Source organism: Podarcis liolepis (genome assembly GCF_965112155.1).
Source record: "Podarcis liolepis genome assembly, chromosome: 9".
NCBI lineage: Eukaryota > Metazoa > Chordata > Lepidosauria > Squamata > Lacertidae > Podarcis > Podarcis liolepis.
The window spans coordinates 7,931,422-7,951,240 of NC_139564.1; positions in this window are offsets into that span (position 1 = coordinate 7,931,422).

Genomic DNA, 19,819 nt, shown 5'->3' on the forward strand with positions numbered 1-19,819 from the left:
CTTTGGTTTGGACTCAGTCTGACCCTTTTGTTTCCCTCCCCTTATGGTTTTGATCTATGGGCTACTATTAAAATGAGGCTGCATTTTAAATTGTATTTTTAACCTGCATTTCAAATTGGTTCCCCCCACCCCATTATGTTTTTATTGTAATTTTACTGGTGTTAGCCACCCTGAGCCTGGGTATAAATAAATTATCATCATCATCATCATCATCCTTGCTTTCTACCTGTAAATTTTATTCTTTTTGTAAACCACTTGGAGTGGTATATAAACATTGTAAGAGATAAATATTATGGGATATACCAAATAGTGCAGACGGTCTCAGGTTTGACCAAACTTCTGGAGAGCTGAGTCTGATTGGTCTTTTTCTTCACAAGAGCTAGAATATCACCGCATGTCTTGCGGCTGACATGAATCAGGCACCTTCAAAGCTCTGTGTGATCTCCTTTGTCGAAACCAGCAAAAAGCATGAACATGCACAATGTGATGTTGCTCAGTCATGTGATACACATCCCTAAATATTATGGGGGAGAATTCAGTACTGAGATACAGCTTAGAGCAGCTGGTCATTGTTCCATTGGGAGCAGAGATTATCTTTTGCTTTCTCCATTCATGATTTTCTGAAGGTCCACCTTTTGCCTTCCCACATTTATCTCATTGACATTTTGAACTTTTGGAGGAGGGGGGGGAGACTTTAGAAGTTCTGCCAAAGTTCCTGCAAGATGCAAATGGTGTGATATTTCAAGCACTTTGATCGACAAGCCTGAGGACGAGTGCTGGAAGCGGATCTGTCAGTGAAAATGAAACCACAAGCAAGAAGATACTCTTCACACATAAAGGTGAGCTATATGCCCAGTGACATTTGAGCCTGAAGTGTGACTGTGGAATGATAATTAGAATGTCTGTTTTGTTTCAGATAAGGGTCATCCAAATGACATTTCAAATCAAAGTCATTCTCCTGGTGACAATGGAAAATTCCCAGCATGGAAGAGGCTTAGGATTCAAAAGAGTTGAATTGTTCATTGCAATGCAAACAACCTAATCTTTCTTTATATCTGTCCCACCACAGAATAAGTAGGTATATCAATTGCTATCCAAAATCCAAAACTCTTCCTCTGGGTTGTGAATTCAGCTGTTTCTTAAGGGAATGACTAGCTCAGTTGTAGAGCAGCTGTTTTGCCTGCAGAAGATCCCAGGTTCCACCCCCAGCATCTTCAGGTAGAGAACCCTTGTCTGAAATCTTGGACAGCTGCTGCCCATCAGTGAAGTGATGGACATAAGGCAGGAGTTGATAATGCAGGTGAGCTGCGCACAGGTGGGCTGAAGCGAGCTGCCGGTCAGTCCTGTGGAGCCTCCTTTTACTGAGACAAATATGCAAACCAGGCAGATACATTTTGGGCTGTGACCTTTATGCATCTTCTGGTCCCGAGATCGTGGGGTGGTACAAAGTTATTTTGGCACCTGTTTCCACCGCGTCATTTTCCCCTTCCACAGTGTATGACAAAGGAGACAAAAGGTCTCAGAGACAAAGGTTACAGACAGGACACCGCAGACTACTGAGACCGCAAAAGGTTAGACAGAGGCAACAATGTTCAGACAGCCGTGGCTTTATCTGTGAGGGGGGTGTGTGCTCCGCACCCCAAGGTCACGCGTGCAGGCAGGCTGAGGCTGCCTGCAGGTGGGGAGTGTGCTCCCTCCGGACCCCACTCCCCACTCTGTGATCATTCCTACACATCAGTGTAGACAGTATCGAGGTAGATGGACCAATGGTCTCACACAATATAAGACAGCTTCCTGGCTTTCTATGCAGACTCTTCAGAGCAAGAGTGGAAGAGAGAAAAACAAGTGCAGCTGAAGCTTCTTAGTATATAATAGTTTCAAGTTCTCTATCCCACCCACATCCCCAAATTCTCTGGCTTCTATGAAAAGCAGTGTTATGAATTTGTGGGTGCCAGACCCCTGTAATCCTAAGAAGTGTTAAAAGCCAATCAAGCTGGTCTAGCTGCCGGATGAAGTAATTGCATGGGCGATGAGTCATTAAGAGAACAAAGGAGAAGTGATGGGCAATTAAGATAGCAAAGGAAAGGTGAGATTGTGCCAGATGACAAACCTCCTTCAGTTCTCAGATAGTGAGAAAGACAAAGCTTGAGTTTGAAGGCCAGTTTTGCTGTTATATGACCTAGAGGGGAAAAGCTGCAGGATGGAATGGGAGAGAGAGAGAGAGAGAGAGAGAGAGAGAGAGAGAGAGAGAGAGAGAGAGTCATGGCTGATTTCTGCTTGAATCTAAGGCTGTGGCTATGGGAGAAGCAAGACCCTCTTGGGGTGCTGATAATGTGAACCCCTCCATCATAGGCTGAAACCATATATCATAAGGACACCACAGTCTCTACTGTGCCTCATTTCTGAAAGGAAACATAAACCCTGGGTAAATGTCTCAAACCCCTGGAATCTCACACTGCTCAGAGACTGGAATGGCATGCAACATGTGGTTAAATACATGGGGTGTGGAAATGTGAAGAACTTGAACCTAAGATTGGAAAAATGGGAAACAGAGAGAAACTAAAATAAATTGCCTAAGAATGGGCAAATCTGTCGATTTCAGTATTTCTCCATTTCTCATTTTTCCAGTCCTAAGCTCAATTCCCCACATTTCCACATCAGTTTGCATTAAAAAAGAGAAAAAATGCTCATGAAAATTCATCAGCATTACAGAGCATTTGTCTTCTAATACGCCCAGTTTTGGTATGCAATTTTGCCTAATATGCACATTTTTGCAAAGCACTTCATCCTAATATGCACTTTTTATGTTATTTATAATTATATATGCTCACTTTATCCTAATAGATGCAGTTTGGACACATTGCTTGATGGGAGAATTGCATTGTAAAATGTGGAGGTGTGTGGAATCCAGATGATGACTGCCTTTAATTCACCATTAAATGGGAACTGAACTGAATCCTTCCCCATCCCTAACCATGCCCCAGATTTTTATTACCAGATGTGGGTGAGGGTAGTATACTTCCTACACCGAGATTGAGTTGCCACTTGTTGAATTATTTTCTAATAATTTCACAGCAGACAGCTAAACATACATGTAATGCAGTAAGCAACTTTTTACTTTTAAACTCTTTCCTGCTCAAAGTTCCCCCTTCCATCAAAACTCTAGGATACTAGCAGCAATCTCTAAGTTGGAGATATATTTGGAATGCAATTTAACCTTTAAACACTCTGTTTTCTACAGTTCAAACCAGGAGAAGTTGTGTTTAATACTCTATGGGAAAAGGATTCATAATCTTCAATAAAGATGTACGTGGGTCTTTCTTTTTTTTTAGCAGCTCTGCTGAACAGCCATCTGCACTGGTGGCGTTCAGCATCTGTACTTAAAAGCAGCCACCTGTTAACTTCCTGGTGATCCTCACATCGAGTGTCTCTAGGGATTTTAAACATTTGCGCTTCTTATCATTGGCTTGGATCCAGACGAAGTTGGGTGAAGTCAACGGGATTCAAGGCAAGTCATGACTACTTTATTCTATTGTCTGGGTCCAACTCACTGGGGTTTTGCTTCCATCATTCTAAAAGTTGAGTGATGCATCAAACAGTACCTTGATGCAATTCATAGCAGGGCTTCAGAAACGTTTTCTGTGGTGGGACCTCAGCTCAACGCTAGGGAATGTGATTTCATAGAACTGTAGAGTTGGAAGAGACCGCAAGGGCAATCTAGTTCAACTCCCTGCAATGCAAGTGTCAGGGATTGGATTCAAGGGGATGAGATGGAGGTGAAATGGTGGAGATGCCCCCCTTCTCCTGATGCTGTAGGAGAAGAGGAATGCAGCCTTGATTTGCAGCAGAGGTTTGAGAAAAGTCACAGCTCAGAGTTAGACAAACGGAAACGGGGAAAAAAAGCAGGAATAGCTGGTAAGCAGCAAAGAGGGAGATCCCCGGCTGTGTCCTGCTTTAAATAAGGCAGGCCACGGTGGTACATAACCCCAGTCAAGCTAGCAAAAAACTATCATTTGCCCGATAATAAATGTTGGAAATGTAAAGAAAATGAAGGTACATTCTTTCACCTTTGGTGGACGTGCCCAAGGATTAAGGCTTTCTGGGAAATGATATATAATGAATTGAAAAAGGTATTTAAATATACCTTCTTGAAGAAACCAGAGGCTTTTCTCCTGGGCATTGTCGGCCAATTGGTGCCAAAGAAGGACAGAACTTTTTTTATGTATGCTACAACAGCAGCAAGAATACTCATTGCAAAGTATTGGAAGACACAAGATTTACCCACTCTGGAAGAATGGCAGATGAAGGTGATGAATTACATGGAATTGGCAGAAATGACTGACAGAATTCGAGACCAGGGAGAAAAGTCGGTGAAAGAAGACTGGAAGAAATTTAAAGACTATTTACAGAAATATTGTAAAATTAATGAATGTTAGAAGAATGTTGGATAGAAACTAAGTGGTTTCCAGCTGTAATGCTTTAAGAGATAGGAAAAAAGGTTTGCAAAAGGGGAAAAGCTTAATGGTAAGGATTTGCTGAACTAACAAATTGAAGTGGAATACAAAAAAGGGAGGTATGAGGAGGTCCGGGGAAATAAGTGTAAGGAAGATATGTTATGGAAAATCAATGTGTTTTTTAACTGTTTTTATTTTGTATGTTTCTTTTTTTTCCATTTTTTTCTGTTATACTTTAAAAACTTTAATAAATATCTTTTTTAAAATAAATAAATAAGGCAGGCCACATCCCCAGAGCCAGCCGATTGGCTGGCCGGGAGGTGAGGTGGCCGGGAATCCCCCCAGTTGCGCAGGAGCTGGATTCCAGTTGCTGCACGCGTGGTGGGGCCATGAAGCCTGCAACTCCACCTCCTCCAAAGGGTGGAAGTGGCTTTAGACAAACAAAAGAGTTGGGAAGTGTTTGAAGAAGGGAACGGGGAGACAGAGGCAGAGCAGCCAGGTGACACATTGTCACTGGAAATTATTCCTGACCCCCCTTCTCCAAGAATTCGGTGTTCATTAAGAGTGCGGGAACAAAGGTCTCAGAGACACTTGGCTGTGAACGGCCACCATAAAGGGAAATGCTCCTGTTAGGAAGAAGGGAGAAGGGCTCAGTTGGAGCAACGCCAGTGTGAGGGCTTGCAACCTTTTGTCTATCACTATTATGAATGAATAAACTCATTAAAAAAGACTCTACTTCGTTTTCTCTGCTTCTTGCTGCCATGAGGGTGGAATAGAATTCCTGAAGCCTTGACAGAAGCCTTGGCAGCAGGAATCTTTTGCCCAACGTGGGGCTTGAACCCTCAACCCTGAAATTAAGTGTCTCATATTCTACCAAGTTATTTACATGGATGATATCCCAGATTCAATTCTGAGCCTCTCCAGTTAAAGCAGGAATGGGAGAATCTCAGATTAGGATGGCCCTCTGTCATACCTCCAAGACATTCCTCAGGTCACCTCTCTCATGAGCCCTGCTCCTCTCCCTCCTCAGGTATTTTGTCCCTGAGCTGTGATGATGCCTCATAATGCTTTCCATCCTACACAGAGGATGGAAAGAGGTGTGTTTGTGCCTATTGAAACCTCTGGCTTTTGGGTGGGATGCAGGCTATTGTCACAGCCATTGCTCTTCTGGCTCCACTTCCCGCTGGTATATGGCTTCTGGAAGGTTGCTTAAGCAGGAATGTGGCCCACTATCTATAAGTGGTCCCCTATGCCAATGTTGAAGCGATAAAGTGGCTTGGAAAGTAATACTGCCTTCCCTGACTTTGTGCGTTCCAAATATAGTTGTGACCACGATGCCCATCAGGTCTGCTGTGCACGGTCAAGGATGATGGGACTTGTAGTCACAGAACTGTAGAGTTGGAAGGGACCACAACCCAATAATTTAGCCCAACCCGGGTGTCCAACAACTTTTTGGAGGGTACCAGGTTGGGGGGAAGTTGGCCTGATAAATATGTTAGTCTTTTAGGTGCCACAAGGCTTTTTGCTGTTTTTGGCTGAAGAGGACAGGGCATTTAAGTTTTATAATGCAGCAAAAGATATAAAGTTCAAAAGCAGACTCCCCAAATGATCTTTAAAATCTCCATTTACTGGAAAAATTAAGATCAGCCATGTACCACAAAATGGATCTTTGGGGCTTATTTATAAAAGAGGAAAAATGTACAGATCAAAATGAGTGAATCATTATTTTCAGGCTCTGTCTCATTTCTTCGCACAAGTAGCATCTTGTGGGTCTTAATTCAAGCTTTTAATTAACTTCAAAGCAAAAGGTTTCCTAAGATGGTGTACATCAGCTATAAAACACAGGAGTTGAGATTTGGACAGAGTCAGCTATCCAATTACTTCTTACCTTTCACTGATGGATCAGAAACTCCACATGTCTGTTTTTATACTACCTGGCAAATTCAGGGCTGGCAAAATCCAGTTCTGCCATCCCTTCAGACATGTGCAAAGAACTAATTTGACTGCAGCAATTACTACAGGCACCCAATGTTTCAAATAACATTCACTGGGGGAACTGACTTTTTGAACTGGTCACAATCCAGCCTCTCCTATTTTACCAAACACCCATATTTGTCTTGTGCCTTTGCTCATTAGAGGCAATGTTAAAAGTTTGAAGTGAGGTCCTTTCTTTCCACAAACTGCAGCAAAACCCACTCCACCATAATTGCATCTGTGGCCATTAAGTGAAGACAAGCTTAGACAATTTTGAAGAAATGCCAATGGAGTTGATAGCAGGGCTTTTTATCTGCTGTAACACGTCAGAATGCAGTTCTGGTGCCCCTCAGGTCGGCACTATTGCTGCTTGTTAAGTGCAGAGTGTTTGAGGACCAGGACATTCACAGGGAAACCCCAATGCTTGTTTACAAAGCTATAGTACTACCAACCTTACGGTATACTTGTGAAACGTGGACCACTTATAAAAGCCAGCTTCAAATCCTCAAAAGATTCTATCAACTGTGCATTCGAAATTTTTTACACATCACTTGGGAAGACAGGTGAACTAATGCCAGTGTACTGGAAGAAGCAAAGATCACCAGTGTCAAAGCAATGATTCTTCAACATCAACTTCATTGGACTGGTCCTGTTGTTTGGATGCCTGATTATCTTCTTCCAAAGCAACTACTCTATTCTGAACTTAAAAATGGAAAGCATAACGCTGGTGGTCAACAAAAGAGGTTTAAAGACTCTCTCAAGGCAAATCTAAAAAAATGTTGTATAAACACTGACAATTGGGAAACACTGGCCTGTGAGGGCTCCAAATGGAGAACAGCCTTTACCAAAGGTGTCATGGGCTCTGAAGACACTCGAACTCAGGACAAAAGGGAGAAACGTGCTAAGAGGAAGGCAAGCTTAATAAACCCTCACCATGATCAACTCCCGCCCCACTGTGGAAGGACGTGTGGATCCAGAATTGGCCTCCACAGTGACTTACAGACACACTGTTAAAACCGTGTTTATGGAAGACAATCTTACTCGGCTATGAGTGATCACCAAAGAAGAAGAAGAAAAAGAAGCTTGTTTACAAAAAATGCAGCCTCCAAGTGTACCTTAAAGACCAACTAAGTTAGTTCTAGGTATGAGCTTTCGTGTGCATGCACACTTCTTCAGATACACTGAAACAGAAGTTGCCAGATCCTTCTATATAGTGAGAAGGTGGGGAGGGGTATTACTCAGAAGGGTGGTGGGAATGGGAGATTGGCAGATAGCTGAGATGAGCCTGTTGACGACTCTTCAACAGGCTCATCTCAGCTATCGTCAACAGGCTCATCTCAGCTATCTGCCAATCTCCCATTCCCACCACCCTTCTGAGTAATACCCCTCCCCACCTTCTCACTATATAGAAGGATCTGGCAACTTCTGTTTCAGTGTATCTGAAGAAGTGTGCATGCACACGAAAGCTCATACCTAGAACTAACTTAGTTAGTCTTTAAGGTGCTACTGGAAGGATTTTTTTTATTTTGACTATGGCAGACCAACACGGCTACCTATCTGTAACAACAGCCTCCAAGTGGTCAATGAGAGCAAAGGAGCGGCAAATGCACAGCAGCAGTGGTTCAGGAAGGGGCACTCCAGCTGCTTCACGATGCAGAGAAGCAATGGTCTCCTCTGAGGGTACCTGCACAGCACAGTCCAGAGGTAAGAGGTCAGAAGATGGAGTTGGTTGTGACCTGCTGCTGCCATGGCCAGGCATATCACAAGGGATCTGCGCTGCATGGTGGTGCTCCTCAAGTACTGCTGCTTGGGGGGCTTTACACGGTGAGTCGTCCACAAAGCAATGAGGGTATAAAAAAGCAGGCTTTCAAATTGCAGCCTGGAAAGGAATGTGAGTGCCTTGCTCCCTGTCAGTGAGCCGAGGCACAGGCATGGGGGCCAATTCACATCTCTATTTAAGATGATGTGGCACAGCATTTTGCCCTGTGATTCAGTGGCAACAAATTGCAGCGTAACCTGACACAAAAACTTAAGACGACTATCCCAATGTTAATAAATAAAGACCCTGCAGCTTAATGGTGCTCCCTGCCCCCATCAAGTTAGAATAAACTACTTGTTGTTTCTGTGTTTGTTTACTTGCAAGTGAGACGCATCCTGTTCAATGAGACTTACTCCCAGGTAAGTGTGCAACGGACTGTGATCTAAATTACTTTGCACTTATCTGTCCTTTCCTTACGTCAACATCATTCTGCTGATACATTAGGAAAGAAGGAAGCTTGCTATAAAGGAAAGCATTTGTCATATAAATCCCCACTTTCACCCCAGTCTTCCAAGAGAGATACTTAATACCTCCTGGATGTGGCAAGCAATTATTGAAGTATATGAATTTTAAGCCAGAAATAGACACTTGGTATATAGAACTGACCCAATGCCATTGTTAAGCACCTCCATTTCTCCAAGTTATTTCTGAAGCTCCACAAGGACTGCAGAGTATGCAGCAGCTGTGTGAGGTCACCGCCAAAGCAAATACTATGCCACATTGTCAATATATTTAGCCAACGAGAAATGCAAGCTTAGAAAAAGAAGTAGACGGAGGGATAGAAAAAGATAGTGGATATTCTTGAGGAAGCATTTAATTTTGAGAGCCAGAACAGATGAGTGTGCAGCTAGGCAGAGAAGAGGGAGACATTTTGGATTCAGTAATGCCAGCAGAATGACAACTAGGCGATGAGACTGCTGAAAAGTATCCAGCAGGGATGGCCCTACCATGAGGCCGGATGAGGCAGCTGCCTCAGGAGGCAAATTCTGAGGGGTGGGAAGTGGCTAGCAAGGTGTGTCATGTGGTCCGCCCTGCAGTCCCTAAGCTAGCTGGCTGCCCTAGCATGGCTGGCACACCAGTGAGGCAACCTGAACTGACCAGCCTTTGGCAGCATGAGGTGGGGACAGGCCCCATTTCAACCAATATCAAGGGGGCTGAAGACGCTTTGGCCCCATAGAGTTGGTGTGCCTGGTCTTTGCAAAGAATAAGAATATAGAGTAGCAAGGCTACTGGCACTTTCTGCAGCATGAATATTGAAAGCCACCAAAGAGGTGACCCTAAATGATCCTGTATGAGCCCCTGATGTTTTCTTTCTGTTCAAGAAGCCACCTGCTTGTCAGCTGGGGTTTTGTTTTTTTGAAACTGTGTGGCAAAGCCTTCCCATAATATTAGCATATATCATGTGGGTTTGGATTTTGCTATTAACATATGTCGGGGAGAGATGTAATTAATTAGTTTAGAGTGAGATCAGAGTGGCTGGTTTGCACAGCTGCTACCAACATATGCTACGATCCTTTGACATGGATCATGAATCGACTGGAAATGTGATGCGTCTCTCAGGTAGGCCTCATGCGTCACATGGGAAACGGCTCACACCCAACAGTGCACTTGCCACGGCACGGAACAGTTCTTAGTTTAAATAACGGTAACTTTATAAAGTTGTGTTTGAATGTGGGCAGCTTTGATGTAAGAAGCAATTCCGTTTGCTATAAAAGGCAAGCAAGCAAGCTAGCAAATAGAAGTAAAAGATAAGGAGACACAAATCTGCTCCTTCTTCGTCTTCTCCTTGATGGGTCATGCGATAAAATGGTAGAGAACCCAGATCTGTGTTTTCTTAAAGCATAACTCAGTGACGGAGATGCTCTAGCTCACAGCCCTAATTAGACCTGAGAAAATTGCTGATTTGTCTTGTGTGCCCATTTCCCTCAAGTCATGTCCACCTGCCCTACCCTGATGTCACAAACGTACAAATTCAGTTGTGAGGCTGCTACCACTTTGAAATCAGCTGCAAGTATATTGTACTAAAACTGCTTGCAAATGGGCTTCAGAGGTGCAGCGGAATGCAGTGAATTTTTTCAAAGGGGAACAGTTAGCTCCAGAGGTGGCAGCCCGTGAGGGCAATTGTGGTTGTTGGGGGGTGAAACGTGTGTAACATCATGAAGTCCTGATGTTGTGCTATTGAGCACTGTGCCTCCTAAGCCAAGCCGAAGCTTCTTGGGCTTTGGGAACAAGGTGTCAGGTCTCCAACAGGATGCTGCAACCTTCCTGCCTCCTTCCCAAAGCTGGGCAGGGTTTGGGAAGGTGGCTGGAGAGCTCTTGGACCTGTCGGAGCATTGCTCCTCCCTCCCTAAGCCAGGCAGAAGCTTCTTGGGCTTTGGAAAGGAGGTGCCAGGGGAACATTTGGGGAGACTAACCTAGTCTCCCATGTCCACTGACCGCACACCACTGCAGAGATGGTGTCCCATCACCGGATGGGCATGAGAGACATCGCTGCTGAAATCCATTTGCAAGTAGTTGCTTGCCAAAGGACTTCAAAGGCAAGCCCTTTTCAAGTTGTCACCTGGCATAATGAAACCAAGATAGAGCTATCCCGCAGGAGGTGGTTCAAGGAAGGATCTGGGCTGCTGGCTATATGCAGTTCCGGATTCCTGGTGTAAACTTCTGTAGGAGGAAAAGAACAGGCATATAGATTTCCTTAGCACATAGAATCCTAATGGTGCAGTATCCCAGGACTTTAGGAAGCACGCACAGGCATTCCCACTGGAGGCATCCATGTCAATGACAAGAAATCAAGAGGCATTATTAGAGTTCAAGGACATATTCTTTGTCTGGGAAAAGCACCCCAGGAGGATGTGAAGCAAGGCTAGTACAGGCTGTGTCTGGGGAGGGGCTGCAGTTTGGGGGCAGCCAGGGGTCAGGCAGAGAGGCTTGGGGGCCTGCATTCAGCCCCCAGGCTTAACGTATCCCATTCCTGCTACATAAATAGAGAATAGGGGAAGTTGCATTCTAGTTTCTTTTCTTTCTTTTTTTTACCTTCAAAAAATCTTGCCTTTTGGAAATTAAATTCTCCAGAGATAAGTAGATTATAATAGACCCAGGTTCTTTGCCCTGCACAACAGCCTGCCAGCGGGAGTGCATAAAAAAAACACCTCCCACCTTCAGAGCTTAAGAATAACATGCCGTTTCTCTCTTTTAGTTAATGAGATTAAGAAACTCATCAGCGCTTATCTTCAGCATGCAGTTTCGAAAACATTTGGTACACCATAATTTAGGTATATTCAGTAGCCCAGCCCTGATTCAGGTGTCCTTAATTTCGCTCTCTGAAGAGGGTGCATACTATGAGCACCAGTCCCACCTACTCTCTTCCCACATCGACTAGGAAGAGGGCTTGTATTCAGGACAGATAAAAGATGTCATCAAAAGAGGATTAGGCAAATTTATGGAGGAGAGATCCACTAGCCATGATGGCTATGCTCTGACTCCACAACTGGAGACAGAAGTTTCTCAATACCAGTTGCTGGAAACTGCAGGAAGGGATAGTACTCAATAGCATTGGGATGAGGGATGGCTCGGCAGTAGAGCACGAAACTCTTAGGGTCATGAGTTTGAGCCCCACATTGGGCAAAAGATCCCTGCATTGCAAAGGGTTGTACTAGATTGTCCTGATGGTCCTGTCCAACTCTATGATTCTATGAATACTGCTTATGAGTTTCCAACAGGCATCTGGTTGGCCACCATGAGAACAGGAAGCTGGACTAGAAGGACCATTGGCCTGATCTAGAAGACTCTTCCTGTGTTGTTATGTAAGAAGGTTTGGCTGAATACATTTAAAGTCCTTTTTGTGTTCAGGAATTTATCAAATTGGGTCCTCCCTTAAAGAGGGCACGTATTGCAGTGCGACCTGGACAACCCACACCCTGTGTTGTGGGTGGGTACGTTTGGACAGCCACAACACCCAATTGGTAGGTCCCTTGAAGCTGGGTACAATCTGGCCAATGGGACGCAGTCTAAACGTTTCGAGGGACCTATTTATGCCCATGCACGTGACCCAGAGCTTCTACTTTTGGCACGTGCATTCAGAACAACCACCCACCTCTCCCTACTTTTAGGGCTTGTTGCGCTTGATCTTTCTCTGCGGTTGTGTGTCGTCTGCCGTTGGGACAGGGGCACGGCAGGAATTTTCCCCACTTGGCTGATTGGCTGTTGCCATTTGGGTTTCGCCTGCCATGTAGCTAATCGTCACAACTTGTAAGGTTGCAGATAGGCTCTGGTTCAGGTGATAGGGATGGGAGAACGCCCTTGCCATCCCTATGTGAAGGGTATTCTGTTAAAGGAATCCAGGGACTCGATAGTTTGGTCAACTCCTGAGAGGGGGTTGTGTTCATGCCTGGGTCCAGGGGGACATTTGGGTGGCGGAGATAGCCCATGCCCGGCTTTCCGCTTATCCAGGTGTTCACCCTTGGCTGACCTATGCTGGTACCCTGGGTCAGCACTACCTGCATGGCAGGGAGCTAATCAAACCAGAGCCTATGCAACCAGTCACTTTCTGTAATCAATGAAGTTGTGGCCTAAATTCTGCCAAAAACCAACCCAAAATTTATCTAGGGGGGAGGTTTCTGGGTCTGAACAAGCAAATACGCTTAACTACAACCCCCCTTCAGATCTTACTGCTCAGCATGGGAAGGTTCTCAAACAGAATTTAAGAACACCTCAGTTGGGCTACTCTATTTCTAATGGGTGGTGGTGGCGGGGCAATTGTTACTTGATGTTTGACGTTCCTCCTGCTTACTCAGGAGTAATCCCCATAGTGGTTAATGGAGTCTGTTTCTAGGTAAGTATTCCTGGGAATGCTGCCTAAATTGGCAATTCAGAAGTGTCATGGTCCTGCTGAAGGAAATGGGATTACCCCTCATAGTAGGTGGCAAGGGTTTCCCCACTGTATCGACTACACTACACCGGCTCCCAGAGCAGATGCCGTGCCACTGAGCTATGGCTCTTCCCCGTGGCTACTGGCAGGTTGGGGATGCGGGCAGCAAATGTTAACATTCCCTTGCTCTTAGAAAAGCGATGCCCACCATTTTCCAAGTTGGATGGAGGTGATGCCCTCCAGAAGGAAGCCAACATTATTTCTGTATGGTTGGAAAGAAAAGAGTGATTGGGAACCAGAAGGGCACACCATTTAAAGCACGATTGTTCATTACACCCATCAGATAATTTGTTCTAAATAGCTTCATTTCTGTGGACTATTCAACTCTGAAACGGCTGATTCTCACATAACATGCCACATTAACTGCAATCAAAAGTTTTTTCCCCTCCTTTTAAATAAGGGGGGGGGGGAAAGCATTCTAGAGTGATGGAAAACAAGACTGTGTTGGTGTCCTTTAAGTAAGAACTCCAAGATTTGAACCTTAGATGTGAACTGGCCTAGCTGATACGCTTTTGGACCTTATGCGGGAAGTCTTAGGAGTGAATAGTAGTTCCCAACCCCCAACCCAACCCAACATGCACCCCTGTTTTGGGACTCAAGATGCTGGAGCGTATGCTCTATTGTTTTGCCTGTCCTTTTCTTGCCCTTCTTTTCCAAACTAAAAAGGCTCATGTCTTGCGATCTTTCCTCCGGGGGGGGGGGGGTTGCTCCATCCCTTCATTCAAATATACCCTCCTTTTTACTCATAGGAGAGTACAAAGCCACTGACAGTGTTTGTGACCAACAGACCGAACTTCAAGTGTCTTAGCTTGACAATTTATATGCTTCTTAATTCTCTGGAAGCCACTGGAGGGCAGAGGGCATTTGCGCTTAGATCCTGATTGCAGCCTTCCCATAGGCATCTGCTTAGGCAATGTGAGAACAGGTTGCTGGACTAGAATCATAGAATTGGAAGGGACTGCGAGGATCATTCTCCTGCAATGCAGGAATCTTTTGCCCAACGTGGGGCACGGACTCATATCCCTGAGATTAGGAATCTCATGCTCTGCTGACTGAGCTGTCACTTCGCCTTACTCGGTGGGCCTCTGGCCTTATGCAGCAGGGCTCTATTTACTTATGCTAAATACCACCACCTGCTAAACTACATTGCAATCAAACTAGTAATCAAAGCATTGGCCCACACAGAGGGCTGTGTGTGTTTGTGTGTGGGGAATCAACCATAGTGCTGATACAAGCATAATATGCAACAATGGTGGCATTTTTTTTTTGTTCAATATATGCTGTTATGGAACTGACTGGTAATTAAATTAGATCTTTGCAGACTTCAAGCATCATTTTTTAATCTTCCAACTTCATTAAATCGACACGAAGCAGCAGAATTGAGGTTCGTTTGATTTATAAGCAAATTTGTTGCTTCCTTCAAATTAGAACACCTGTGGCTATTTGCTTGTTTACCATTAACAGAACATCAAGATATAGACATATATTTCCCCTTTAAAAAGGGAAACAGTTGACACAAATGCTAGTGTGAAGAAAGCAGAATCTGCGAATAAGCAGTTTGAAGAGCATGTCTGCAGTAGCACGTATGATTGCAGGTGGGGATGTGGTTCCTGCATTGCAGGGGGTTAGACTAGATGACCCTTGAGTTTCCCTTCCAGTTTTACAATTCCATTATGGGAAAAGGCTTCATTTTCTCTTTCGCCTTCAGCACTGTTTCCATTCTGCTGCAGTTGGTCTTCCACCAGAAAATATTTTTCGTCCTGCTCTGCACCATGGTGAAATTACACAATTTACCTAATCAATTACATAAATTGATTAAGTTATGTTTTCATTATGTTATAATGAAAAGGAAATGCAATGCAGATGTGGAAGTGGGGTGCATAGCTGTCATAGTTCCCCCTTTTTTAAGGGAAATTCCCTTATTCCGAATAGGATTCCTCGCAAGAAAAGGGGAAAGTTGACAGCTATGGTGGGGTGTAGTTAATTAAGTAACATTTGCAGACTGAAAGGAATAAGAGCAGCAAATGCCAATTGCATTCACTGGATTGATTTGCATTCCAGAAGAATGGGAAGAATAAGCAAACGCCTGCAATGTTCACTTCTGTTTTCAGAATGCTCTGACACCCATAGCTCTACAAGTAGGTGCATGGATTTAAGATGGATGGATGTTCTGGCGGAAATGACTGGCAGAATCCGAGACCAGGGAGAAGAGTCGGTGGAAGAAGATTGGAAGAATTTTAAAGACTATTTACAGAAATATTGTAAAATTAATGAATGTTAGAATGATGTTAGAATGAAATTAAGTGGTTCTAGCAGCAATGTCATAAAGGTGTATGAAAAAATGGCCAGTTAATAGGTGAGAATCTAAAGCTATAAAATATTAAGTTAAAAGACTAAGACAAAAACAAAGAGGGAAAGGAATTGCTGAATTAACCAATTGAACTGGAATACAAAAAAGGGAGATGAGAGGAGGTCAGGGAAGCAAGGAAATGAAATGTAAGATACGGAAGGATTAATTTGTTTTTAAGTGTTTTTCCTAACTTTTTTTTCTATGTTTTTTTAAAAATATTTTCCATTGTCTCTTTTATTTTTAACTATGAAATTTTTTGTTTCTGAAATTTTAATAAATATCATTTTAAAAAAAAGATGGGTGGATGTTATTGTTCTGTACTATTTCATAAACAAATGCATCATAGGAGGTGAGGAAAAAATATGGGGGACAAAACCTGAACTCCTTTGAGGGATGCCAGTATCAACCATCTCAGGTCCTATAATCAGCGGAAGAGGTTGATGATGCCACCACTGTGGGTTGTCCATTTGGCAGTGACCAGTGACAGGGCCTTCTCAGTGATGGGTCCCCATTTGTGGAATCCACCCCACCCCCAGTGTATCAGTCTCCCTTACTATTAACTATTAGAGATTTTTTTTTTAAAAAAAATAATAATTCACGTTAACCCAGACATTTCATGGTTGAAAGTTCTATCCCTGGCCGCCCTGAAAATATTGGTTTGAGAGTGGGTGATTGCTTTCAGGAGTTTTTGATTATTTTAAAGGCTGTTTTTAGAAGTTTTAGTATTGACACGTTTGCTGCTCTGGGCCCGTTTGGAGTAAGGTATATAAATATAAATAACAAGAACGAGCCAACAAAAAAAGGAAATAATTTATTGCATTCTCTTCCTGTTTAGGAACCTTGTAATTACCCTCAAAAATGTCACCTGAATTCATTGGAAACCAAAGTTAATTCGAAATGGCTGACTAGGGCCGCAGTGATACATGGCTTAATGCAGCAATGGGCACAACTATTTAGCTGCTCAAATGCAACAGGATTTTTCTGAAGTTAGGCTTTTTTGTGTGTGTTTGGAAATGAGATCTGTCATATATTTTGAAAGCTCCCATTGGAAAGTGCTCCTGAAAGCCTTGAATTATTGCTTTTAAGCAAGAGTTCTTATTTATCTTTGCTTTTGCTTCTGTTGGTTTCCATAATGGTAACATTTTTTCATTTTTTCCTGACAGTTCTAGTCCCATCCTGTAAGATTTAATATTTACCTAACCAAGATAAGAATTTATATCTCTCATTAGGAGCATGCATCCCACCAGTAATTTGGGCATAAATACTGGCACAGAAATACAGATGCAGAATAATATCATTTTCTTGTTTAAACCCAGATATATAGGATCAGCAGATCCACAAAGATGAAGCCCATTATTTAAAAATCACCTTACTGGTTTACATAGCTTGGCCTTTAGTTTCTTTTTCCTCCCCCCACCTTTCCTACCCTTCTTTATTGTCTTGACTGTATTTTTCTGTATATTTATTGACTGCCTGTACTGTAACTTTTGCTCAAGCTGCAATACCCCATCCTTTACTAATAAACAGAACAATCCTAAAAACAAGAATCTGCCCAGTATAACCTAGGCCAGCATAATAAAAAAATTCCTTCCAGTAGCACCTTAAAGACCAACTAAGTTAGGTCTTGGTATAAGCTTTCGTGTGCATGCACACTTCTTCAGATACACTGAAACAGAAGTTGCCAGACCCTTCTATATAGTGAGAAGGTGGGGAGGGGTATTACTCAGAAAGGTGGTGGGAATGGGAGATTGGCAGATAGCTGAGATGAGCCTGTTGACGACTCTTAACGACTGTAATAGGTCTTACAGGAAAAGGCAAGGGGTGAGAAGGTGAGAAATGGCTTAGTCATGTATAATGAGATAAGAATCCAATGTCTTTGTTCAGACCAGGTCTCTCCATGGTTTTAAGTTTGGTAATGAGTTGCAATTCAGCAGCTTCTCTTTCCAGTCTATTTCTGAAATTTCTTTGTAGTAAAACAGCTACTTTGAGATCTTGTATAGACTGTCCTGGGAGATTGAAGTGTTCTCCTACTGGTTTCTCTGTTTTGTGATTCTTGATGTCAGATTTATGTTCGTTTATTCTTTGGCGTAAGGTTTGGCCTGTTTGTCCAATATAGAAAGCTGAAGGACGCTAGGCCAGCATAATTTAGTCCAGTCTAATTCACTCCAATTCCAAACTCCATTCAGGAGTTTCTGGGAGGTGCTAAAGATGGACAAATCAACAGGTGAGTGTGGGCCCAGGTTTTAAGGATGGGGCCCTAGGTCACATGACAGAGCTTAGCAGGGCTTGGAACAGGTGTAAGTCTCTCCTTCCTCATCCTGCTCCACCCTTAGAAGACCCTTTCGGGGGACTTACAGTAGGGTAAATTACTCCAGACTAAAATATGTTGTCAGGGTCTCAGATGAGTTGGAGTGAGGGTAAGGTAAGGATGTCGGTGGCGCTGTGGTCTAAACCACTGAGCCTCTTGAGCTTGCTGATCAGAAGATTGGTGTTTCAAATCCCCACGATGGGGTGAGCTCCCGTTGATCCGTCCCAGCTCCTGCCAACCTAGCAGTTCGAAAGCATACCAACGCAAGTAGATAAATAGGTACTGCTGTGGTGGGAAGGCAAATGGCATTTCCATGCGCTCTGGTTTCTGTCATGGTGTCCCATTGTGCCAGAAGTGGTTTAGTCATGCTGGCCACATGACCCAGAAAGCTGTCTGTGGACAAATGGCCTGAAAGTGAGATGAGCGTCGCCTTTGACTGGACTTAACCATCCAGGGGTCTTTGACCTTTTTTGGGGTGAGAGACTTACACCAGTGTATCTTGGGCTGAGCACTGAGTCAGATGGCAAAGTGAATCCAATCTCTCTTGAATCTTTGGTTTGGATTGTGCTGGAAGCCTAAATGTGTGTCGCTGTAGTAGCTCCATATATTCTGTTTACTCTTGCCTCCACTTCCCTTCCCTTCCCCTCCTATCTCACTCACATTGCTCTCTAGCTCTCTCTCCTGATCTCTCTCTCTAATCAAAACCAAAATATCTAGAGCTGAAGCTCAGGGGCTAACCGGAAGCTGGAGGATGCGTGGAGAAGTGGCTCCAGCTGCTGTACTACAACACACATCAGCTGCTAGGTGGGGAGACTGAGCAGCCTAAATAAAGTCTCACTGGGCCCCTGGTCTCTCTGGGGCTTCCTTCACCCTCACTGACATCCTCTTCAGGCTCTGAAGAGGATCTCTTCACAAGTTACATGGACTATCCAGCTGTCTCCTGAAATTTCCTGGTATGATTCTATTTATTTACTTCCTGGCGCTGCACGTAAACGTGATCACACATGATTCAATTATGCACAAGCAGGCAGAAATCTGTATAATTGCCTGGTTCGCATGACACAAGACTGCCTAGGCTCCTGGAGGAAGGTCACAACAGCTTTGCTTCACCTTAAGCTTAGGACGCGGGTGGCGCTGTTGGTTAAACCACAGAGCCTAGGGCTTGCCGATCAGAAGGTTGGCGGTTTGAATCCCCGCGACGGGGTGAGCTCCCGTTGCTCGGTCCCTGCTCCTGCCTACCTAGCAGTTCAAAAGCACGTCAAGGTGCAAGTAGATAAATAGGTACCGCTCTGGCGGGAAGGTAAACGGCGTTTCTGTGCACTGCTCTGGTTCGCCAGAAGTGGCTTAGTCATGCTGGCCACATGACCTGTACGCCGGCTCCCTTGGCCAATAAAACGAGATGAGCGTGCAACCCCAGAGTCGGTCATGACTGGACCTAATGGTCAGGGGTCCCTTTACCTTTAAGCTTAGGGTGGGCTTAGCACATTGTCTGAACCTGATCCCATGTTTAAGTTCTCACCGTGCTAGCAACAAACTGTAGCTGAGTTTGGTTAGCGAGGACACAACCATAAGTCTAGGTTTGGCTGAGATCATAGAATCATAGAATTGTTGAGCTGGAAGGGACCCTGAGGATCATCTAGTCTAACCCCCTGCAATGCAGGATTATGCAGCTGTCCCATATGGGAATCGAACCTGCAACCTTAGCATAATCAACACCACGCTCTAGACCACTGACCTATCCAGATGATATGGGAAGATAGGATATGTCCTTACCCCTGAACAAAAGACCTCTGTATATCAGTACAGTGGTACCTCTAGTTATGAACTTAATTCATTCCAGAGGTCCGTTCTTAACCTGAAACTGTTCATAACTAGAGGCATGCTTTTGCTAATGGAGCCTCTTGCTGCTGCTGCGCCTCCGGCACACGATTTCCATTCTCATCCTGGGGCAATGTTCTCAACTCGAGATAACTCTTCCAGGTTAGCA